General features: G+C 49.3%; 1 protein-coding gene across 6 annotated transcripts in view; it reads right to left on the reverse strand.

Moving 5' to 3' along the window:
• Window positions 1-26,338, reverse strand: part of TBL1X (transducin beta like 1 X-linked) — a 246,677-nt gene that overhangs the window by 210,350 nt on the left and 9,989 nt on the right. The window lies entirely within an intron of this gene.

Below are 26,338 nucleotides of genomic sequence, written 5' to 3' on the forward strand. Positions count from 1 at the left end.
CTTGACCTACTGAGCCACCAGGGAAGCCCAAAGGCTGTTGCACTTCTCTGCTGACCTTCAGGGCTGGACCTCCCAGAAGATGCACGCACCCAGCCACCTCCAGCCTCTCGCCCGTCACCCCGTTTCCAGTGACTGCTCCCCAATGCCGAAAACCACCCATGGCTTCTCACAGGGGGTTCCCAACCTCTAGGTGCTGAACCACCTCTGCAGGCCTGAGAGCCCCTGCTTCTCCGGCTGCTCCTTCCCACCTCTCTCGGCTCCCTGCGCTCCTGTGGACATGCTCCTTCACGGCTCTCCTCCCCAGACCTGCCCCACTGCATCGCTGCCTGCTCCCCCATCCCAGAGCTCCAGGGCACTTCACCCACTCTCTGCTGAGGCAATCGCCACATGAAGTTTCAGGGCACCCGCAACAGCCTCTGCTACAGATGCAATGCAACCCCTCCACCACCTCACTGTCCAACTTAAGCACAGGGCCTCAGAGTCACACACTTGTTCATCTAGAACAGGAGACCCTTCTTAAAGGCTCTTCTGCTGCTGCTGCTAAGTCACTTCAGTCTGTGTGACCCCAGAGACGGCAGCCCACGAGGCCCCCCGTCCCTGGGATTCTCCAGACAAGAACACTAGAGTGGGTTGCCATTTCCTTCTCCAATGCATGAAAGTGAAAAGTGAAAGTGAAGTCGCTGAGTCTTGTCCGACTCTTAGAGACCTCATGGACTGCAGCCCACCAGGCTCCTCCGTCCATGGGATTTTCCAGGCAAGAGTGCTGGAGTGGGGTGCCATTGCCTTCTCCAAAGGCTCTTCTACTTCACATTTAAAACAGCTGAGCATCCCAGTCCGACCTGCTCCTGAGAGCACCGTGATCCATCCCGTTCTGCACTCCTGCACACGTGTTCCAGCTCCTGGCACAGGAAGGGAAGGTGTGAACAGAGCATATTTAAAGGGACAAGAAATGGTAGGCAGGGGTGGGTCCAGGAAAAATAGAATAGCTGGCTCCACCAACCATCTCCCAAAGAACACCAAGGCCCCTGGGAGCCTCAGTTCCTACCCTGATACCTCCCAGGCCAAGGAGACCAAAGAGCCAGGTGCCCAGCTCTCCCTGAAGTTATTTGTAGATCTTGTCCGAGGAGCAGAGGAGAAAGCAGAGAAGTTTCCAGACTACGATTCTTCTAGCAGCTTTCAAAGTAGGTTAATAGTGAAAAAGATCTGGGCTGTGTGTGTGTGTGTCTGTGTCTGTCAATTGTTCAGGAGTGTCTGACTCTGTGACCCTGCATACGATAGCCTGCCAGGCTCCTCTGTCCATGGGATTCTCCAGGGAAGAATACTGGAGTGGATCTTCCCGACCCAGGGATCGAACTGGCTTCTCCCGCAGTGCAGGCCGATTCTTTATCATCTGAGCCACCAGCGATACCCCCTGGCTCCGTCACTGTTGCTGTTAAAGCCTCAACTTGACCCCTTCTGCAACGTCCCTCTCCATGCCACTCCCAACCAGAAGAACTGGATGCCTCCAGCACATGGCAATGAGGGCTTGAGAAATCTAGAAAGAAAACAGAAGAAATGGGAAGGAAAAAACAGAAGCCACCCAGGATACCGCAGCTAATGGGACACCCTGGCTTCGTACCATGCCCATCAACACAAGACAGGTTTAAAGAAGAAACCGGAAAGTAAAGTGGGCTCCAAATTACAGGTGTGATATCGTCCAAGGCTGCACTGGCTTCTCACTGAGAAAAGTTCTTCTAGCGCGTTTGCATGCTAAGTTGGTTCAGTCAAGTCCAATTCTTTGCGACCCCATGGACTGTAGTCCGCCAGGCTCCTCTGTCCGTGGGATTTTCCAGGCAAGAATATTGGAGTGGGTTGCCATTTCCTCCTCCAGGGGATCTTCCTGACCCAGGGCTAGAACCCGGGTCTCTCAAATCTCCTGGCTTGTGCAGGTGGGTTCTTTACCACTAGCTCCACCTGGAAAACTCCAGCCTTCAGGAAAAACAACCCAGAAAAACAACAGTGGGTAACGGACTTCCCTGGTGGTACAGTGGTTAAGAATTCCACCTTCCAATCCAAAAGGTAGAGGATCCACCCCGATCGGGGAGCTAAAATCCCACATTGCCTGGAGGCCAAAAAAACCAAAACAGAAAACAGAAGCAATATTGTATCGAAGTCAATGAAGACTTTAAAAAATTCGTCCATATCAAAAAAAAAAAAAAATGGGTAGAAAGGCAAGAAATGGGTCACCGCCATTAGTAGCTTAAGCCAAGCCTTCCACGGAAGGTGCTAGAATGTAGTCAGCACCCAGGAAGAAGACTGCATGCCAAATCCTAGCTGTTCCACCTCCCAGCAGTGGGCCCTGCCTTTCAATTGCGTTCTGAGTACCAATGGTACTGGGCTGTCCCCCAAGACCTACAGCGAGCAGAACATCTTCCTCCGAAGAGAGGAGCTTCAGTTCAGTTCAGTCGCTCAGTTGTGTCTGACTCTCTGCGACCCCGTGGACTGCAGCACACCAGGCCTCCCCGTCCATCACCAACTCCCGGAGTTTGCTCAAACTCATGTCCATCGCGTCGGTGACGCCACCCAACCATCTCATCCTCTGGAGATGGAAGCTTAGCAGTGGTCTTTATCCACCAGCAACTCTGAGACGGGGATGAAGAGAAAGTAGGAGATTCTCTTTCTCTCCCAAAGAGAGACGAACAAAGGTCTCTTTAGGGGGAGTTTCTATTTGTTTGGCGGTGCCTGGTCTTAGCTGTTAAGCATGCAGGGTCTTTAGCCGCAGCATGCGTAATCTAGCTCCCTGGGCAGGAATCGAACCTGGGCCCGCCCTGCACTGGGAGGGCAGTCTTAGCCACTGGACACCAGAGAAGTTCTGACAAAGGTCTCTTCTTGATGACCCAACTTCCTCTCTTCTCCCACTGAGAGGGTAATGGGCTGGAAAGCCACGGGTCACCAAATGGAGGAAACAGGCTGCAAAGTGTCAGACAATTTTTTCTCTCTCCTAATCCACAGGAGGAAACACAGCACAGGTGTCAGACTTTTATTTTCCCCTTGCTCTACACAAAATTTAAAGGTTTCTTTTAAAACTCTGCATTGCCATGACACCCAGTTCCACCTGAACCTCACTTTTCTCAAACCTTGAGCTCACCAATGCGTTTTTCTTAAGAAAATGTTTTCCTGAAGCTACGTTAATGAAGTCTGTATTTACCCTAGACTCTGTCTTCAAGTCATTGGCCTAAGACTCAGAACCCATAATGGCTCAACAAACCAATGTTTTACTCATGGAAATGCCCCCTAAAGCAATGTTAATGAAACCATGCATTTGCTCGGAAACCTGCCTTTCTTCAATCGTTTTATGGCCCTGGATGACTCGCCTGGTGCCAATGTTATCTCAGAATGCATGTTGTGGGTGAGGGGCCTGGTGCCAGTCTCTGAATTTTGAGACATTTCCTTCCTCTAATTTAGCAGCTTGCTAACTTCTTGCTAAAAACCAGCAGGGTGTGGGAGGGGGGCACTCTTTCTGCCCACTTCTGGTGTGTATGTCAGAAGCTTTCTCCATCTCTTTTATACTTTACTAAAACTTTATTACACACAAGCTCTGAGCCATGAAGCCTCGTCACAGGCCCCAGAACAAATTCCTGTCCTTCGGAGGCCCAAGAATCGCGGCATCATTCACGGCTCCTAGCGACAACCTTTCACCACCAAGCTCAGGGGCACCCTGTACCCCTCTTTTTATGCACCGGCCCTGATCTGCTCTGATGAAGCCAGCACCCCATCCACTGCAACCCTGCCATATACAAGGCTGACACAGCTGAATGTGGGCTTCCCTGGTGGCTCACAAAGCGAGGAATCTGCCTGCAATATGAGAAACCTGGGTTCCATCCCTGGGCCGGGAAGATCCCCTGGAGGAGGGCATGGCAACCCACTGCAGTATTCTTGCCTGGAAAATTCCACGGCCAGAGGAGCCTGGAGAGGCTACAGTCCACGAGATCACAAAGAGTCGGACAGGAGTGAGCCACTTTACACACACATGTGCACATACACCCAGTTTAATGCACTCTACCTTTCCTGGGACCATCACGTCTTAACTGGGACACAGTTTCATGTCAAACACGTGACTCTCTAATTGTGGAATACCAGGTTCCCAAGTTTCTCACCTGGTAAAGAATCTGCCTGCAATGCGTGAGACGTGGGTTCGACCCCTGGGTCGGGAAGATCCCCTGGAAGAGGTCATGGTAACCCACTCCAGCATTCTTGCCTGGAGAATCCCCATGGACAGAGGAGCCTGGCAGGCTACAAGTCCACTGGGTGGCAAAGAGTCGGACAGGCAGGGATCCCACCGTTTCAGATCCCCTTTCAGGCCGGTTCTGAAAGGGCCAGAGAGTCAACACAGGAGGATTCCAGGGGCCCGAGGGAAACTCTCCCTTTGGAGGGAGAAGGCAACCAACCCCAGACGCTATCTGAACGAGCAGGGATGGCTGGGTTCCAGCAAAACTGGGAATTTCATATCATTTTCATGTGTCACAGAATAGGAGGCTTTTTCCAGCCGTTTAAAAATACAAAACCATTCTGAGCTCGCAGGCTGTACCAAAACAGGTGGCAGGCCAAGTCTGGCCTCTGCCTTCAAGGAAGCCTGTCTCACGCTGCGGCTCAAGAGACGGTTTTTGGAACCGGACACCGTCCAATTTTTCCAGGGCTCCCACGCACCCAGCCCAGGCCTCCAGCTTCCCGGCCCGTGACCCCACCCCGAGTCCCGAGGTCCCTGTGGAATCCTGAGAGCAATCAGTGCCATGAACTCGGGGTGAATAAACCTCGGGCGGCTGAGAACCAGAACGCTGCCCTGCAGAGAGCATGGACCCTGAAGTCCCCATTCTGTCTTGGCGACGTGGCACATCACTACCCCCAGTTTGGTTGCCCCGCTTGCCAAACAAGGAAGAGCCTTTCCACGGATGTGGATGCCTCGTGCAGGCTCAGGGAGGACAGACATTCCCGCCTGCGGATAGCGGGCACCCAAAAAAACCACATGTCCATCACCGATGACGTTTATCCTTCCCTCCCCACCTCGGCCACACCACTAACTCCAGCCCCAAAGTCCAGGTTCAGGTGCCAAGCTGGGGACGTGACCCTGGCCACTGAGAACGCACTGGGTACCCGGGAATGAGGCTGGAGTCCACACAGCAGAGGTCAGAGGCCGGACAGGCTGCTCGGGTTGCAACACGCAGGAAGTCACACCAAGAAGTCCTCTGCCTGCAGATGAAACACGCAAAGGAGCGCTGGTTCCACTGGGGCAAAAGGTGGGGTGGTCCCTCCTCCCCGCAGCCTTGAGCCACTTCCTCACTCAGCAATTACAATCCCCAGCCTGCCTCTTCTGCCGTTCCACACTGCTGTGTTGAGTGCACAGCTGCTTACAAGGAAGACATGTGACTTAAATGCTGCAACAAAATAGCAAAGGGTAACTCTTCAGGGACCTCCCTGGCTCCCCAGCAGTGGACACTGCAATCTCCATGCAGGGGGCCTGGGTTTGATCCCTGCTCAGGAAACAAGATCCCGCAAGCTCTACCAACCCCCCAAGGAGAGCTCCAACCAACACCCCAATCAGAGAAAAAAAAAAAAAACCAGACAGCTGTTTAGACAATGGTAGTACTCTTGCCTGGAAAATCCCATGGACGGAGGAGCCTGGTAGGCTGCATGCAGTCCATGGGGTCGCTAGGAGTCAGACACGACTGAGCAACTTCACTTTCACTTTTCACTTTCATGCACTGAAGGAAATGGCAAGCCACTCCAGTGTTCTTGCCTGGAGAATCCCAGGGACGGGGGAGCCTGGTGGGCTGCCGTCTATGGGGTCGCACAGAGTCGGACACGACTGAAGCAACTTAGCAGCAGCAGCAGACAACATTTCTTAGGAGACTAAGTGCTAATGGTTTTTTAAACCTGACGGGGAATTTTTTTTTTTCTTTTTTTTTTTTTTTTGATGGGTTTGAAACTGTGCGCGTCTCACTAGTTGTTTGGCCTGAGGTTCCAGTGGTGGAGTTCTCGGGCAGTTGACTGGAGCTGGGTCTTGGTGTTGAGATGGAGACCTCACTCTGATTACTATTCCTTGGGGCCTGGGGAGTCTGTTATTTCAGCATTTCAGACTCAGGGGCTCAGGACCGATCCCTGGCCCATGAACCATGATCCCACAAGCAGTGGGATTTCAGAGGGAATACAAATAAAAAAAAGATTAAAAAAAAAGAGAGATGAAAAACAAATAAAAATAACCAGAACAAAGAGTAAAAAATAACAACCCCTGGTAGTCCCTGGGGCTGTCTTGTCTGCCCTCTACCCAAGTTCAGTTCAGTTCAGTTCAGTCGCTCAGTCGTATCTGACTCTTTGCGACCCCATGAATCCCAAGGCCCCCCACCAATGCCTGCTAAGTTCCTGGGGAGACACAAACTCCATGTCTTCCCTCACTCCCATCTCGGCTCCATCGCCCCCGATGGTTAATTTCAGTCATTCCCTGATTAGCTTAAGCACGGGGCCAACTGTACAAAGCTTGTGGCAAAAATTGCTGAGTGTTAGGAAAATGAAATGACCACCTGGATGTGCTTTTTTTTTTTAAAACAGAGCTCTGCTTATGAATGGAGAAATAGTTCACATGACTTCGAAGGATAAACTTGTAATTACTTCCAAGCGAGATTCACCGGAGAGCAAACCATAGAACTGGGGGTCACACACACAAGCACACATGTGTGTCAAGCACTTCCCCTCCACGGCAGGGAAAGGAACCACCCTGAATCTTAATCGGAAGGACTGATGCTGAAGCTGGAACTCCAATCCTCCGGCCACCTGATTCGAAAAACCGACTCACTGGAAAAGACCCTGATGCTGGAAAAGATGGAAGGCGGGAGGAGAAGGGGGCGACAGAGGATGAGATGGTTGGATGGCATCACCAACTCGATAGACGTGAGTTTGAGTAAGCTCCGGGAGTTGGTGAAGGACAGAGAAGCCTGGCATGCTGCGGTCCATGGGGTCACAAAGAGTTGGACATGACTACACGGAACTGAGCTGATATCAATTTCACGAAAGGTGATGAGGGTGACTTGAGGTACCCCTGTTTTCAGAATTTTTCCTACCCCTCAACATTCAGAAGGACGCTTTCCAAGTCTGCCCCTTTGACGTCTCCATCTTCATCTCTGTGTTGGAAGTGTGGGAAGCTTTGTCTTCCCTCCCAGATGTGTATCTTGTTGTAAATGAAAGCAGCATGCCACGCTCCCTCCCCTCCCTAATCTCACGCTTTCTCTTGCTTGGCTGTCTGTTTGCTGGAAGACAGGAGTCAAAGGGGGCTGAGAAAAGGGAAAATGTACACACAGAGAAGATACCGCCCCACTTCCTCAGATAGCAGCCACTGTCTGCCCACTCACTGTGGACGCCCAGTTCCTAACTGGGGCTGGAGCGGAGATAACAGACCGGGACGTGTTTTCCGGAGCCGCAATCTCCGAATCTGCTCTCCCCAAACGCGAAGTCACACCCTGTCCTCACAGGTGGGGGGGCGGGGGGGCGCCTCTGACCACCACACGTGATCACGGGACAGATGTTCAGGGCACAAAGTATGAAAGCGGTCCCGAATCTGTTTTAAAACAGCTCCTGTTGTTGAGTTGCTAAGTCGTGTCTGACTCTGGTCCCCGTGACTCTCCAGCGTCACAAAGGAGACCTAAGTACTTTCTGCCAAATGCATGACGAACGATCCCCCTACATAATGTGGCTGTCGTTCAGCCGCTCAGCCACGTCCACCTCTTTGCGACCCCATGGACTGCAGCATGCCAGGCTTCCCTGTCCATCACCCAACTCCCAGGGCTTGCTCAGACTCACATCCATGAGTCAGTGATGTCCTCTGACCGTCTCATCCTCTGCCACTCCCTTCTCCCTTTGCCTTCAATCTTTCCCAGCATCAGGGTCTTTTCCAAAATAGCGTTACTGAGATAGAAAGCACATACCAAGACAATTCACTCAGTGGAAGGTATGCAAGTGAAGAGCTTTCAGTAAATTCAGACTCGTGCAACAGCCAGCAGCTCAATCAAGAGAGCATTTCCAGGAACCCCAGTAGCAGTCCTCAACCCCATCCCTCGGCACTCACGAGCTGCGACACCCAGCTCCCCAGTCCCAGGCAACAGTCATCTCATCATCTCCTTTCTGCCCACCAGGCCCTTTCTGGTTCAGCCCGCAAGCCTCTGTACGAATCTGACAGCCTCCCCTGTGTCAGTGACCTTCCCGACCAATTTCCCAGTTTTATGATCACGTCTCAGGGGCTCAAGCCACAGCAGCAGCTCCTGCAAGTGCACCGGACACTCACACGCACTGGGGGCGGGGGGGCTTCTCGATGCCAGAGCGACAGCTACTGTCCTGAGCGAGCCCCTGAGTGGCTCGTCTGGGCTGCTCCCCCGGGGCGTTGGGCGCACACGGGGTGGCTCTCGAGATAAGAGATGCTGTCCCACTCCTGCAACCCCACAGAGAGCCACGCATCTCACGGCTGTCTTGTGACTATCACTGACCAAGCCAAGAGGAGTGGGGGGTGGAGGGGGAGAAAACCATTCTACCACATTCCATGGGGTGGGAGAGGCATGTCCATTTTATGTATCAGTTTATTAATAGCATCTCCACTGTCCCAGCCAGACGCGTGGTACACCATCACCCAAAAGGAAGAGAGGGAAGAAATTCCAAAGAGGGATCCTGATGGCGTGGAATAATAGCAAACCATCACCAAACGGGAACAGAAGAGGCTGTTCCATCCATTTACTGAACAAGGGCCGTGGCAACTCATTAAGGACATGAAGCCAGACTCTGTGATTTCGGGTTTCAATAGACAAGTTGGGGGCGGCGCGGGCGGTTTCTCTTCCACACTGTGTTCACCCATGCCCCTGCCAGACCTGGGAACTAGCTTGTATTATCTGAGCATTGAAAACCAAAGGAGCACACCCCTGATGGGAGCTCAGGCACTGCACACATCTGGATTTTTAACCACTCAAAGCGACCCGTGCCTTCCGGGGTGGGCTGCCACCTGTCCCATCCACTTTGGCTGCCAAGGAAAGTCAAGGGAATCTTTTAACGGGTGCCTGTTTAAAAGCCCTAACTCATTCCATCCCCTTTTGTTCCATTTATCCTCCACCCAAGGATTGTGAGACGAGGTATTACGAATGTTTATCTTTAAAAACGTGTAACTCACCAATGAGTGCAAGCAGAAACCGGTGCACTCCCAGCAGGGACCGTGGACAAAGTGACTACGTTACGCCATGCCGATTTCCTGCTTTGGCTGTTGGTCTGAAGTTATGTAACAAGGGCACCATTGGAGGAGGCAGTACACAGGACCTCTCGGCACTATTTCTGGAACTTGCTGTGGTTTATAACCAACCAAAGTAAATCATCTTAAATGAAAATTCTCTAAATAATTTCTTTTTTAATCTAGTAGCCTCTCTTACTGATGCTCTGAGGAACTAAAAACTGGGGGCTAACCAAAGGGTACAAACAAGCCCTCAGAAGGTCTTTCAAGTCAATACAAACTCACTGCCACAGACACAGGCAGTGAACCAGGAGGAAAAAAAAAAGATCTCTTCCTGTAACTAGGAAGAAAAAAAAGTTCTCCTATTGCATGAAAATGTAATATCCTGCAAGTACTTATCAACAATCTGAAAATGAAATTAAGAAGACATCATTCACAAAAGCATCAAAAAGAATACAGCCAAAACTCCCGAACAGAAAGCGCAAAAAAGTGTCATCTTTACAGCTCCACCTGCACTGAGACTGGCTTTCCACAGTCCTGAGTCGTGCTCACGGTCAGGGTCTGCAGGAGTTAACGGAGGCCTTCCATCAGCATCGAAAGCTTCGCCGGTGAGGCCAGGACCGCATCCAGTTGTTTGAGTGCATGATATTAAAAATGAGCGATCAACAAGCGGCAGAGACCCAGCCAATTAATCACCCATCTAGTCTCGCAATCAAGTATGTATTAACCAAAAAGGCAGCCCGGCATTCACAGCCAGGCTCCGCTGTTCTCGCGTTGCAACATAAACAATTCAGAGAGCGCTAACCTCAGAGAGGGACCCGAGTCCTGAAAATGTGGAAACCTAAATCGTTGACAGTCTTTCTAGCACTCTGTGACTGAGATGTCCCACGGATCCCTCGACGCCAACAAGTCAACACACAGGTCTCAACGACGGCTTTGTGCAGTCCTTGTACACGACTGACTGAAGGACTCTGTACCTAGGAATGCACGGTAAGGGCAAATTCCTTGTAAAGAATGAGTCTCAGCACAGAGATGGCCAACGGGCATGAGAAAAGATGCTCAACGCGGCTGATCGCTATCATCAGAGAAATGCCGCGTCCAAACCACAACGAGGGACCACCTCATACCGGTCAGAATGCCCATCATCAGAAACTCTACAAATAATACAAGCCGAAAAGGGTACGGAGAAAAGGGAACTCTGGCACACCGTCAGTGGGAATGTAAATTGGCACAGCCGCCACAAAGGCTCTTCATAAAAAAACAAAACACTAAAAACAAGAGTTGCCACATGGACCCTGCGATCCCACTCCTGGGTATAGACCCAGAGAAAACTAAGATTTAGAAAAGATACATGCATCCCTATGTTCACAGCAGCACGAGCCACGATACCCAAGACAGGGAGACAACATAAAAGTCCACGGAGGGAGGAATGGATAAGGAAGACAGGGTACATATTATACACAGTGGAATATTACTCAGCTGTGAAAAAGGATGGAGTGATGCCGTCTGCAGCTACATGGATGGACGCAGAGACGATCACACTAAGTCAGAAAGAGACAGGCGAACCTCACGTGATATCACTTAGACGTGATATCACTTAGAGGCGGACTCTAAAATATGACACAAAGCAACTTCATCTACGAAACAGACTCAAGACCGCAGAAAACAGGCCTGCGGTTGCCAAGATGGGAGGGTGCTCCAAACAGGCCTTCAATTATACCACGTCCGGCTGGCTAGATAAGAAAGGCTCTCAGATCTCACTCTAAGACAAGCCCTCCAGGATGCAAACTGCTGGAAGGTGGGTCCTTTTCCCGGTTCCTGTTCAAGGCAGTTGGGTCATTAATAACTTCCAGGTAACAGAACTAGCATAGAGCATTCCCTAAAAGGTAACAAGAGAACATCCCAAAGACCGAGTGCTGGCCACCAGGTTTCACCACACGTAACTTTTACCTCTGCAAGTGCCAAAGCAGCTGCTGCTGCTGCTGCTAAGTCGCTTCAGTTGTGTCCGACTCTGTGCGACCCCATAGAGAGCAGCCTACCAGGCTCTTCCGTCTATGGGATTTTCCAGGCAAGAGTACTGGAGTGGGGTGCCCTTGCCTTCTCCTGTGACAAAGCTAGACTCCCCCCATAATTCCAGTAACTCAAACTACAGGCTGTAAAGAGTTCCCCTTCTAAAAAAAATAATTATTTGGCTGTATTGGGTCTTAGTGTGGCTCTCGGGACCTTCGTTTTGGTCTGAAACGAAGCCTTTCAGGGGCTGAAGCCAAGTCCCTTGCATTGCAAGGCACATGCTTAACCACAGGACCGCCCGGGCAGGTCAGTGTGAACAGTCTTGAAGATGTAGCAACTGTACTGTGAGCTGGGACCTTCAGAGAGCATGGAGCGCAAGGGCCCGGCAGACAGAAGAAAAAGGATGATTCGTTTATTTCCCTGGGGCCAGTGAGTGGTCACATGCGTGGTTACTGAGAGTATTAGGCCTAAAACTCAGTAAGCAGCTCCCATTTAAGGGTCCTTCCAGGTGAACATCAGTCGTGATATTGTCCAGTCGCTCAGCCATTGTCTGACTCCTTGAGTCCCCATGGACCGCAGCAAGCCAGGCCTCCTTGTCCATCACCAGCTCCTGGAGTTTACTCAAACTCAGGTCCGTCGAGTCGATGATGCCATTCACCCATCTCATGCTCTGTTGTCCCCTTCTTCTCTTGCCTTCAATCTTTCCCAGCATCAGGGTCTCTTCCAATGAGTCAGCTCTTCTGATCAGATGGCCAAATTACTGGAGTTTCAGCTTCAGCATCAGCCCTTCCAAAGAAACATGCAGGGTTGATTTCCTTCAGGACTGTGGTTTGATCTCCTTGCAGGACTCTCAAAAGTCTTGGTATCGCAAAAATGAAAAAAAAATAATTATAATCTCCAGTTACATGGCTCTCCTTTGATTTCATCCAGCAAATCTTGGATAAGGTCAGAAACTTGCCTTGGCTCAAATAACCCCAGTTTCCCAACGGGAGAATCCACCTTATTTCTGAAAGTATTTGCTTCCTATGTGCCTGCTTCTGCATGTGGACAGGAAGGGAATAATTTACCCTGTGAGAAGTCAAAGCTTCCAGGAAGATCAGGGTGCAACCCTCCTCTGACAAATGACCCAGTCACCAAAGGAACACAGGGACTGCTCATCTGATGATGCCAGCTCTGTAGAACACCGAGAGGCAAGCGGAGGAACATCACCTCCATTGACCATCAAGAGTTCCTAGAGAGTGTTCTGGAGATCTGAACGGAGACACTGTCCCATGGCTCCGACAAGACGGCTGGAAGGAAATGACCCCTGGGATCTCCCTCATCACTCTGAGTCACAGGTCACACACCCAGCCCGCTGGCAAAGGTTTGCCGGCTGTCCTCGAAAGCACATCTCCTCACATGTTCCCTGCACTCCAGGCGGTTTCATCAGACTGTCCCTCTCTCCCCTTTACGCACTCTCTCACACACACGCACACACAGCCACATCCATCCCCAGTCTCAACAACTTTCTCTTCTCCGTGGGTCAGATGGCAAAGAACCTGCCTGCCACTGTGGGAGACCCGGGTTCGATCCCCTGGGCCGGGAAGATGCCCTGGAGAAGGGAAGTGGCAACCCCACTCCAGTATTCTGGCCTGGAGAATCCCACGGACGGACAGAGGAGCCTGGTGGGGCTACAGTACCTGGGATAGCAGAGTTGGAAAGGACTGCGGGGCTAACACTTCCACTGCACGCTCGAGAGACGATCACACGAACTGTCTTCTGCTCTTGGGACAGGACTCGGGGGCTCAGATCGCCTTGATGCAGGCGTGGCAAACAGAAAGGGAAGGTCTGTTCCCTCCTAAGGGCAATGTGTTCAGGACGAGTAACATCCCGGGTGCCTCTTCCAGGGAAGTCAGGTCGGACAGGGTGGTTGGTTTCCTAAGAAGCAGAGACTCCTCAAAGTCACAGAGAACAGAGCAGAGGAGGCGGGGAGAGGGGACGTGGGTCACACAGGCATCAAAGGTGCACACTTCCAGCCGTAAAGTCAGTCCTGGGGCTGCCCTGGTGGGCCAGTGGCTGCGACTCTGCACTTCCCATGCTGGGGGCCCCGAGTTCAACTGCTGGGGCAGGGGGACTAAGACCCCCTAAGGCCGTCAAGAAGCGCGGAATACCAAATGCTAATACAAAGACCAAGCACAGCCAAGTGAATAATAAATCCTGGGGATTCGACGCAATACATGATTCCAGTTAATAACGCTGGAGTCTGTGTCTGAACACTGCTAAGAGAACAAATCTTAAAAGTTCTCATCGTGAGAAAAAAACAAATACATGACTCTGTGAACACTGGAGTCTGTATGTAAACACTACTAAGAGAATAAATCTTAAAAGTTCTCACTATGAGAAAAAAAGTAAATAAGTGTGGTGATGGTTTACTGAACCCACTGCAATCTTTGCATGTTTACATACATCAAACCGTTATGTCGCACACCTTAATCTCATACAATGTGCGTTTAGTCACTGAGTCGTGTCCGACTCTTTCGTTGACTGTAGTCCGCCAGGCTCCTCTGTCCACGGGGACTCTCCAGACAAGACTGAAGTGGGTTGCCATTTCCTTCTCCAGGGGATCTTCCCAAGCCAGGGATCGAACCCAGGTCTCCCACATTGCAGGTAGATTCTTTACCAGCTGAGCCACCAGGGAAGCCCAGATACAAGATTACATATCAAATTACACCTCACTTTTACAAAATGAAAATTAAAAAAGGACAGCTGGGGACACCCCCGGTGGTCCGGTGGTTAAGAATCTGCCTGACAATGCAGGGGACGCGGGTCTGGCTCCCTGGTCTGCCAAGAGCCCCCGTGAGATGAGTCACAACTACAGAGCCTGTGCTACAGTTAAAGAAATCTGGTGTGGAGCAATGAACAGCCCATGTGGTACACAATGAACACCCAGCACAGTCAAAAAATTAAAAAAAAAAAAGAAAAGAGAGAAGGACAGCTGAAGGCTGGAACTGTTTCTGTGGGTTCTGACCCTCTCCCCATTGCCCAAGTCAGGAAATGTCATGCCTCACACGGGGAATCAGGAAGAACACACAGTCTTCCTCTTAAAACGACCATCCCAAAGACACATTCAACAAGAACCAGTGCAATGAAACATCACTCGACCGAGAAAAAAAAAAAACAAAGTTTTCCACAACAAAGTTCTTTTTCTAAAACTTGCTGGTAGCCCCAAACAGTGATGCCTGACTCAGGATCACCGTGATGATTGCAAATTCCAGGTGACTCAGCACCTTCAGAGGCAAATGCTTCCCCAGCTGGCTTCTTAGAAGAACTCTTCCATCAGCCCGGTGTGCAAGGCACGTGCGATCCAGGGAGACATCGACTCACTCTCTGTCCTCTGCTTGTCCTGCCAGCAAGCCACATAACCCGATTTCATTTCATTTTTTTTTCACACCTCCAACGCTTCAATCACCAAAATAAAACACCACCTGCGTAGGAGAAGCAATGAGGCTGTCAGCCTCTCCCTTCCTCAAATGGGGTCCAAGGCTCCTTTTTGCCACTTAGCACCTGAACATCAACAGGCAAACCCCTCAGCCCCCAAAGACTCGAACCGGAATCGACAGCAAGATATAAAAGGCTGGTCTGGTACATGAGCCTTAACCACAAGACACAATGCGCATTTCAACGGACACGGCTAGCAACTGACATTACCAACCATATGCTCGACGTGCTGCACACCAGAAAGCAATCCCAAAAGGCATGATCTTTGCTGTCAAGGACTTGCAATCTCACTGCCAAAGAAAAAGAGAACACACGCGTAAGAGAAAACAGTTGGCAAAAGGCCACTTGGAGGGGAAAAAAAAAATTAAGTTCAAAATGGAAATCTAATAAAAAACAGATTTTTCAACACCAAATAAATGGTCCATGTATTAGATAGACTGGGCAGCAGAAAAAGAAAGAAATGTAATAAAACTGAAAGGATGAATGCAGTACGAAAGCAGTAAGAATAATAAGTCCCAGAAATCACAGAGACCCAGTCAAGATCTTCAGGTTTCCACTTGCCTGCATACAGCCTTGTCTGAGACTATTAAACGACCCCCTTTGCCTGGGGAGGGCTTTATGTCTTTATGTGGAAAGGACTGCCAACAGCCGTTCCCAGTGCTGACTATACTGCAAGGCACGGTGCTGCAACTGCAAAGTGCACGAGAGTCACCTGGAAATTGCGTTTGTGCAGGGCGGAGGAGTCTGGTGGGCTGCCGTCTATGGGGTCACACAGAGTCGGACACGACTGAAGCGACTTAGCAGCAGCAGGGTTCTTCAGGCTGGGCACGTGTAGACCCCAGGCCAGGTAACTCCTTGTGGGGGGTTAACTCGTGCATTCTTAGGGGCTGAGCACTATCCGTGGCGTCTGCCCATGAGATCCCCTGAAGTCTCCAAACCTTGCTGAATGTCCCTAATGGAAGTGGGTGGTGGAGACATGATTGCTCACCTCTACCCCATCACCCCACCGCCAACCACCCCATCCCCAGTTAAGACTCAACCTTCAGAGAACTAAGATCATGGCATTCGGTCCCATCACTTCATGGCAAATAGTTGGGGAAACAGTGGAAACAACTGAGAGACTTTATTTTTGGGGGGCTCCAAAAATCACTGCAGATGGTGACTGCAGCCATGAAATTAAAAGACGCTTACTCCTTGGAAGAAAATCTATGACCAACCTAGACAGCATACTAAAAAGCAGAGACATTACTTTGCCAACAAAGGTCCGTCTACTCAAAGCTACAGTTTTTCCAGTAGTCATGTATGGATGTGAGAGTTGGACTATAAAGAAAGGTGAGCGCCAAAGAATGGATGCTTTTGAAATGTGGTGTTGGAGAAGACTCTTGAGAATCCCTTGTACTGCAAGGAGATCCAATTAGTCCATCCTAAAGGAAACCAGTCCTGAATATTCACTGGAAGAACTGATGTTGAAGCTGAAACTCCAATACTTTGGCCACCTAATGCGAAGAACTGACTAACTAGAAAAGACCCTGATGCTGGGAAAGATTGAAGGCGGGAGGAGAAGGGAGTGACAGAGGATGAGATGGTTGGATGGCATCACTGACTCAATGGACATGAGTCTGAGTAAACTCCGGGAGTAGGTGATGGACAGGGAGGCCTGGCCTGTTGCAGTCCATGGGGTTGCAAAGAGTCAGACACGACTAAGCGACTGAACTGAACGGAAAGACTGTCAATGGAGTAAGAATAACAGTCTCTCTGAGAGTCCCATGCCGTAATAAGTGGGCCCTGTGACAACACGACTGTGTGTGGCAAAAAGGACTTTGGAGAAGCACTGAAGTTAAAGATCTTGGGCGGCGGGGGCACGTGAGCCCCGCACTAAGTGAGCGCTCTCTCCAGGCTGCAGTTGGGAGACATGTGACCACGGAGGAGTGATCAGAGAGGTGGTGCGCTGTGGGCTTTGAATACAAGGAAGGGGCCCTGAGCCAAGGAACACAGGGGGCCTCTAGAAGCTGGAGAAGGCAAGGAGTGCATTCTTCCCGAAAGCCTCTGGAAAAGCACGTGGCCCTCCTCGACACACTTGAGACTCATCTCGAACTTGTGACCTCTGGAAGCATAAGATGATAAAGTTGAGTTGTTCAAGCCAGGAAGTCTAGGGTCATTTGTCCCAAGAGTGCCAGGAGACTAGCACAGTCAACTACAAGATCAACTGAGAAAATACACGACCTTCAGCTCCTGGTAGCTCAGTTGGTATAGAATCTGCCTGCGATGCGGGAGACCCTGGTTCGATTTCCTGGGTCGGGAAGATCCCCTGAAGAAGGGATAGGCTACCCACTCCAGTATTCTTGGGCTTCCCTGGTGGCTGAGCTGGTAAAGAATCCGCCTGCAATGTGGGAGACATGAGTTCGATTAAGGCTACCCACTCCAGTATTCTGACCTGGAGAATTCCATGGACTGTATAGTCCACAGGGTTGCAGAGAGTCAGACTCGACTGAGCGACTTTCACTTCACTTTAGTTCCTAAGAGTAAGCCCTTTGTTAGAGATAGACACTCTAGAAAGTTACGCCCATGGATAGTCTGAGAAAAAAATCAGCCTCCAGATTCTCCCACCTGACCCCAGAGTGGAAATTCTGGCCCCTCACAGAAAGTTTACAAATTCTTTAAAGCAACAACTCTGCCGCTCTCTTTCAGTCTAAGCCGGCACTGTGGCTTCGGGGAGCCCTCAGAAACCACCTACCTGGTTGGAACCCGTGACCCCAGAGCAGGTTCACACCAGCCTCGTGGTAAATGCAGGCTTCCAATGTCTTGGCAGGGATGCTGTAAAACTCCACCCAAAAACGCAGCACAGAAGAAGGGTATATGAATGCATGTGTGTGCGCAATCTAGAAGGATGCTACCGATGATCCTATCTGCAGGGCAAAAACGGAGGGGCAAAAACAGAGGACAGACTTGGGGGACACAGCAGGGGAAAGAGAGGGCGGGGCGAATTGAGACAGACACACTGACACAAATGCACGACCATGTGTAAACAGCTAACGGGAAGCTACTATGCAGCACAAGCAGCTCAGCTCAGCGCTGTGGGAAGACCTAGAGGCCTGGAATGTGGGACAGGGAAGGAGGCTCCAGTTCAGTCCAGTCGCTCAGTCGTGTCCGACTCTTTGCGACCCCATGAATTGCAGCACGCCAGGCCTCCCTGTCCATCACCATCTCCCACAGTTCACTCAAAGTCACGTCCAACAAGTCAGTGATGCCATCCAGCCATCTCATCCTCTGTCGTCCCCTTCTCCTCCTGCCCCCGATCCCTCCCAGCATCAGTCTTTTCCAATGAGTCAACTCTTCGCATGAAGTGGCCAAAGTACCGGAGTTTCAGCTTCAGCATCATTCCTTCCAAAGAACACCCAGGGCTGATCTCCTTCAGAATGGACTGGCTGGATCTCCTTGCAGTCCAAGGGACTCTCAAGAGTCTTCTCCAACACCACAGTTCAAAAGCATCAATTCTTCGGCGCTCAGCTTTCTTCCAAGTCCAACTCTCACATCCATACATGACCGCTGGAAAAACCATAGCCTTGACTAGACGGACCTTTGTTGGCAAAGTAATGTCTCTGTTTTTCAATATGCTATCTAGGTTGGTCATAACTTTCCTTCCAAGAAGCAAGTGTCTTTTAATTTCATGGCTGCAATCAGCATCTGCAGTGATTTTGGAGCCCCAAAAAATATAGTCTGACACTGTTTCCACTGTTTCCCCATCTGCTGCTGCTAAGTCACTTCAGTCGTGTCCGACTCTATGTGACCCCATAGACAGCAGCCCACCAGGCTCCCCCGTCCCCAGGATTCTCCAGGCAAGAACACTGGAGTGGGTTGTTTCCCCATCTATTTCCCATGAACTGATGGGACCAGATGCCATGATCTTAGTTTTCTGAATGTTGAGCTTTAAGCCAACTTTTTCACTCTACTCTTTCCTTTTCATCAAGAGGCTTTTTAGTTCCTCTTCACTTTCTGCCATAAGGGTGGTGCCATCTGCATATCTGAGGTTATTGATATTCCTCCTGGCAATCTTGATTCCAGCTTGTGCTTCTTCCAGCTTGGCCTTTCTCATGACGTACTCTGCATATAAATTAAATAAGCAGGGTGACAGTATACAGCCTTGACGTACTCCTTTTCCTATTTGGAACCAGTCTGTTGTTCCATGTCCAGTTCTAACTGTTGCTTCCTGACCTGCCTCTTGAGAAACCTATATGCAGGTCAGGAAGCAACAGTTAGAACTGGACATGGAACAACAGAGGTCCCAGAGAGCGGGGATATATGTAAACTTGTGTCTGATTCACGTTGATGTACCACACAGTATTGTAGAATAATCGTCCTCCCATTAAAAAAAAAAATTACACACACACACACACATAAAATCTCTCCGAAACCACTGAAACTGAAAAAAGACGGTCAGCAGGTGCAGCTTGAATTGAACACAACTGTTTTCCTCCACACATCTTTAGGGGAAGAGATGGAATAAACAAAGAGAGAAAGCAGGTTATGGTTTCCGCCAGAGTGGAAGCTGACCTGGAAAGGGTTTTGTAAACATTCCTCACTGCTGAAGCAGTCTGCATCTCAGCATTATCTGAGAGGGGCCGGAGGAGCCGTTGATCCAGTCCTATATGCTGTGTCCACCCGAATTCCCCACACCACCCTCAAGCCCTACTCCATCACCCGGAGACACCACGAAAGGCTCACCAAGAAGCCGGGACAAGAAGCTGATACATGACGCAAAGTGAAAAGGGCTAGGTAGCAAAGGCTGCGTACTGCATGATCCCACTGATAGGAAGTTTCCAGAACAGGCCGATGCACAGAGACAGAGACCACACCTTGTGGCTGCCAGGGACTGGGTGGAGAGGGGGACACGGAGAGATGCTTCACGCACGTGGGGTTTTCTCTGGAATGACAAAAATGCTCTTGAACTCAAACAGCGGTGATGGCTGCACAACTTCATAAAAATACCAGGAAAGCAGCGAGTTATACACTTTGAATGAGACACGTGCATGGTAGGTGAGTTCTATCTCAATGCTGCTGGTGCTGCTGCTGCTAAGTCGCTTCAGTCGTGTCCGACTCTGTGCGACCCCATGGACGGCAGCCCACCAGGCTTCCCCGTCCCTGGGATTCTCCAGGCAAGAACACCGGAGTGGGTTGCCATTTCCTTCTCCAATGCATGAAAGGGAAAAGTGAAAGTGAAGTCACTCAGTCGTGTCTATGTCAATAGAGCTGTCATATTTAAAAAGAAATAATAAAAATTAAAAAAGAGAAGAAGGAAGAAGAAACAACCCAGAGGATATTAGCCAATGATTACGAGACACTGCAAACTTAAAAAAAAAAAAATTAACCATCCTAAGGAGGTGAGTTTACTTAACAAGCCTGGAATCCTGCATACGGACTGAATCCACCGTCAAGGTTCTGAAACGCACGAGCAGAGGTCAGTAACTGTGACCCGAGGTGGCGTATGGAAAGGACTAGGGCGCCAAGTGGGAAAACCTGGGGTTCGTGATCAAGTGTAGGGAGATGAATGTGCAAAAAGACAACAGTTCTCAGTCCAACGAATCACTGGAAAAGACCCCGATCGATGGGAAAGACAGAAGGCAAGAGGAGAAAGAGGTGACAGAGGACGAGATGGTTGGACAGCATCACCGACTCGATGGACCTGAGTTTGAGTGAACTCAGCCTGGCGTGCTGCAGTCCACGGGGTCGCAAAGAGGTGGACACGACTGAGTGACTGAACAGCAAAGTTTTGAGTCCCCTCAACAACCCTGCTGCAGAAAACCAACGTGGTCTTAAATGGGATTTAGAGCTCTGTGTTAACTGAATCACCGCAAGCAGCCATGGACAGTCACCCAAAGGCAAAGCAAACACGGACGGCAAGCGCGAACAAAGCCCGCAGAGGCAATGACAAGCCCAACCTGAACCTACAATGTGCCCATCTCAGTTCTAGGAACGACCCAACAAGCCAACTGCCCAAAGCCAGCAGTGTGTACAGAGAGAAATTTCACTCTGACGAACATCTGGGCCATCAGAGACCCATACAGAAAACACACATTTGCGGTCCAAATATAGAACATTCCATGGAAAAGCAAACACCACAGGAAATTCAAGGAGGTTGAACATTTACTTATAGACAGCAAACAATGAATCAAATGCAAAACTTCCCTTAAAGCAAACGCCACCCAGCCAAATGGGACCCGAGCTGACCTCTTCCTCTTGGGCCAGGAACTGACGAAATTAAACTTCACGAGGGACAGCTGCTTCTGTGGACCATTTCAGGTTTAAATATGAACTGGGAAGTCGTGAAAACAGACAGTCTCTGGTTTTATTCAACTAACTTCTCTGAAAACACATACAGGATGATCAAAAAGAAAAAAACACAAGGCAATGAGAACCTATTAACGATTGGGTGGATACGAGCTGTACAGAGAGAAAAAAGAAACACTTCCATGAGCTAATCTTATTCTATTCTATATTTAGTTTGAATATACTAATGTAATTAACCGGGGTTATATAATGTTGCTAAATTCAGATTTCCAATCGTAAAGCTTCACATACAATTATTTGAACTGCAATGGATTTTTGTTTCTGCGGGAAAATGAAAATAGTTCATTTTCATAACCCACGCGTCCCTAGAAGTAACGGCCTTCCTTGATAGAAATTTCGTGGATGGTAATTCACAACACTACAGATGTGTTTACATCTTCCCTCAAAAGTTAGCATTATCTAGATATTCCACATACTGCTGGCTCTTACCATTTGTCGCTTCTATTTCTCTATATTCCTGCTTCCCACACCTGTGACTGTAATGCCCCGGGAGTATACATAGATAGATCCTGGGCTTCCCTGGTGGCGCAGTATTATAAACACTCTGTCTGCCAATGCAGGAAACTCAGGTTCAATTCCTGGGTGGGGAAGATCCCCTGGAGGAGGGCATGGCAACCCACTCCAGTATTCTTGCCTGGAAAATTGCATGGACAGAGGAGCCTGGCGGGCTGTGGTCCATGGGATCGCAAAGAATCGGACACGGCTTAGGGACAAGCACATATGCACAGATCTCTGCACTTCATGGGTACCTGCGGCTCACATTTAGGAAATAAAAACAACTTTTGTACCCGTTTCTTCGAGGAATCTAAGGTTATGGTTATTCTCCGATACATCTCTGAATATTATTTAGCATAACTGGGCTCACAAATAACCAAACAAATAATTATTAGAGAGTTATCAACAACAACAACAGAAAAAAGAATCCTTTCCAAAGCTGAAGCGATTTATCGGTGCTGAGCTGACCTGTCTACAACAAGACGTTGGGTCGCCGGGACTTCCCTGACTGTCCAGTGGTTGAGAATCCACCTTCCAATGCAGGGGACAAGGGGTTCAATCCCTGGTCAGGGAAGTAAGCTCCCACACCCTGTGGAGCAACAAAACACGTGTGCCACAGCTAGAGTGCCTGGGGATCACAACGAACACCCCTCCTGCTGAAACTAAGACCCCTCCTGCTGAAACTAAGACCCCTCCTGGGGGAGGGTCAGGATGCGGGCAAGGCTTAAGGCATCCAGTTAAAAGCAAAATACTTTGCGTCAATCTCTCTCACCTCTTAGATGATCAGGGACGGGGCAGACAAGAGTACATTCCCAAAGACTTTCATCGAATCACATTTGTTACAGGAGCTTCAAGCACTGATCTCTGGAGAGCAGAGACAAAGGGGCATAATACAGATATCAAAAATTCTACTTCCCGGGATTTCCCCGGAGGTCTACTGGCTGAGATTCCAAGCTTTCAGTGCCAAGGGCCTGCATTCTATTCCTGATTAGGGGGGTTAAGATCCTGCAAGATACAAGGTTCAATTAAAAAAAAAAAAAAAAGGACAAAAAAATCTACTTCCTGTTTCTTCTCTGTCTTTAGTCGGTGTCTTCTGAATATTACCATAAAAGAAACTATCTTCTGTTTTCTTTATTAGCAGATTAAATGGATCAGTTTTGTTGCTGTGCAGTTGTTCAGTCGTGTCCAACTCTTTGCAACCCCATGGACCGCAGCACGACAGGCCTCCCTGTCCATCACCAACTTCTGGAGTTTACTCAAACTGATGTCCATCGAGTCGGTGATGCCATCCAGCCATCTCATCCTCTGTCATGCCCTTCTCCTCTCGCCTTCAATCTTTCCCAGCACCAGGGTCTTTCCCAATGAGTCAGCTCTTTGGTAGCCAAAGTACTGGAGCTTCAGCTTCAGTCCTTCCATTGAACATCCACTGAATATTCCATTGATTTCCTTTAGTATGGACCGGTTTGATGGGTTTACCCAAGGACAAATGAATGTCTTGAGTGGATCCTGACGAGCCCGAATCGTATAGAACAAGAGCGTCGTCAGCTGCAGGCGTCTTGCGTGCACAGGGCTGGTTCTCTGATTTCCTGGACTCACAAAAGGTACACAGCAAACTCAGGAGCCACAACAAGAGACACAAGACTCAAACACCACAACTCACACACAAAACCTGAAACTGGCACCTCAGTCACTTCAAGCTAAACAAACACAACGGCTGCTGTGGAAACCCGGGAACTACCTCCGGTCGGCATTCCGGGCCTGCAAACCGAAGCTTCGGCCGTTCTCTGCAAACGACCTGAAGCTCAGGCAAAGATCTGAAGTGTGGAGGTGAGTCCCAGGTCTCACCTCGGCAGCCCACAGTGTGGTCTGGGTTGTGAATATAACTTCTGTTATTTATTCACTCTCTGCAATGCTACCAACAAGCATCAACCAAAATGACACCTTTCTCTATTACATAGCCTCTCAAGTGATATGCAAAAAAAAAAATATATATATATATATATATAAACAACCATGATGGATGAAATATGTCTTTGGGGGGAAAAAAAGAAAAAAACGCAATATAAACAGCCAGACCGAAGGCACACAAAGGCTTGTATAACAAGCCTGTTCCAGCGCTATCTCACATCTTGTGCAGTTGGAATCACGTCTTCCACCAAAAAAAAAAAAAAAAGCCTGGTTCTTGGGAGCCCCGAGGGCATCTGTCAATGAGAGCAGCTGATTTACAGACAGAATTAAGTGATTATGAAAACACCGGGGCGTTAAGAAATGCTTTAAAAAGCACAGCACAGTTGCAACGTTTCCCCATGCAACTGCAACGCTTGTGTGTACACACTCACGTACACACACAGACTACATCTGTGCCCCCCTTTATTCAGGGACTTCAGTTTCTTTCCTTCATCACCTCTAAGGACCTCACCAGTGATCTCTAAGACACTTTTTCACCATACACCTCTCAGTGAAAACCACTGAAGCATTAACCCCAACTCCTGTTAAGTATTAACTAGAGATAAGACTCAACCCCCCCCCCCCCACAACTTAAGCTTCTTCCTGCACTCCAGTAAATCTCACAGAGCACCAGAGATGAAATCCACTTCTCAGCAGTCCACTTCGGGAATTAAAAGCGGAAACAAGGAATCTGTGTCCCCCTCGGCCCCAGCTAAATGTAGAGACTCTGGGTTTCAAGGAAACCTAGTCAGAGGCCCATGAAATTTAACAGGCGAGTTCCATTTCCATAAACTCCTCCACTTGTTCTCAGCCGGTCTACAACCATCTCTTGTCACGCCCTGGACACGCGACATCATTAATTCTCATTGTCACCAACTTCTGGGCCGGGTGCCCCTCCACCGCTCTCTCTCCTGGCAAAGCTTTTTGAAGAATTACACTTCAGATCCCTGGAAACTGTTGAAATTGGCACAGAATCATCGTGCGTCTTAGGAACACAAACCTAATGTAATTACTTTTTCCATGATCGCATTAGGAGCTAAACCAAAGCATGTCTCCCAAGACTGACCTGCAACCATCAGAAACGAGCAACTGTGGTTCTGACGTTGCTAACTGTGAACACCTGAGTCTTTAACCAACACTGAGTTGGCAGTTAAGTTTCAAGGGATTAAAATGCCCGGTAAGATTCTGTTGGGAAAAACCACCTCGGCAAGTACCCAACTTGAACCTGTCTCCTAAGTGAATCAATTCTCTGCTCAGTTGCTTTTCTGAAATTCAACATAAAACTCGGCAACCACCTGGCTAACTTTATAGATGCTGAGAATTACGTTTGCATAATCGGCACTACAGACATGAAGCAGACTCTGCTTTCTCGGTTCTCATCTTCAAACGCATGTTAAGATAACAAGGGTACCTGGAAAGGCATAGTTGACCTGGCTAAGTCCAATACTTTGGCCACCTGATGCGAAGGGCTGACTCATTGGAAAAGACCCTGATGCTGGGAAAGACTGAGGGCAGGAGAAGGGGATGACAGAAGATGAGATGGTTGGATGGCCATCACTGACATGATGGACATGAGTTTGAGCAAGCTCCGGGAGTTGGTGATGGACATGGAACCCTGGCGTGCTGCAGCCCATGGGGTTGCAAAGAGTCGAACACAACTGAGTCACTGAACTGAAGAATCACTCACAATACACCAGAAACAAAAATCTCTACTCAGTGACGCAGGATTTTCTCCAGTTCTCCGTCATAACTTACCAGGTCTTTCCCATATCAAAGTATTTGCTATTCCTGATTTAAGAAACAATATGGCATCACACAAACTTCTTTTGCCCACATTTCCATCTCCCAGAAAGTTTAAACTAACAGAAATGATTGCAAAGTGGATAACGGATGTTCACAGACACCTTAGAGCTGGATGACAAGGGGCAAGTCTGTAACAGTTACGAGTCCAGCTCTCCAAGACAAGAACGGCCGTCTCTGTACATGGATTGCTCCAACATGGATGAGGCTGACTCTCCGGGTCACAGAAGTCTTCAACGTCTTGGAGAAAAACAGGGAGGCTGATCGCATTGGTGGAGGAGGTGCGGGGCGGGGGGGGGAAATGGGTGGGGGATGGGATGGATGGGGCAGGTTGGTGGCAACTGTTCCAGAAAGCAAAGTGCTAGGGGATGGCTCGGAGAAGACAATGGCACCCCACTCCAGTACTCTTGCCTGGAAAATCCCATGGGCGGAGGAGCCTGATAGGCTGCAGTCCATGGGGTCGCGAAGAGTCGGATACAACGGATTCACTTTCACTTTTCACTTTCATGCATTGGAGAAGGAAATGGCAACCCACTCCAGTGTTCTTGCCTGGAGAATTCCAGCAACGGGGAGCCTGGTGGGCTGCCGTCTATGGGGTCGCACAGAGTCAGACACGACTGAAGCGACTTAGCAGCAGCAGCAGCAGGGGATGGCTATTCGGGGTCATCTTTGGGCTCAAGAGAAGTAAATAAAGAGATCTCTCATGCTTCCTTTTTAGCATTCCAGCTACACACACCACGACAGGAATAAATGACAGGAATTCCAGGCAAGAGACACTCTTCACAAGAATAAACACTGTGAATTTTGCCCTGAGCATCATTTCTGCGTCTTTCACAGGGTCTTGCGAGATCAGAAGACAACACCACACCTAAGAATTATTTGGAGGCAACTCACAGCCCAAAGTGTCCTCTGAAATGCTACAGGGCTTTTTTTTTTCTAAGTAGGCAACTGACTTAGCAATGTTGAGGACTGCCTATTTCAATCATGGGAAATATGACAAAGCATGACACACAGTTCTCCCAAACTGCTAGT

Source organism: Bos taurus, chromosome X (assembly GCF_002263795.3).
Source record: "Bos taurus isolate L1 Dominette 01449 registration number 42190680 breed Hereford chromosome X, ARS-UCD2.0, whole genome shotgun sequence".
In the NCBI taxonomy this organism is placed as follows: domain Eukaryota; kingdom Metazoa; phylum Chordata; class Mammalia; order Artiodactyla; family Bovidae; genus Bos; species Bos taurus.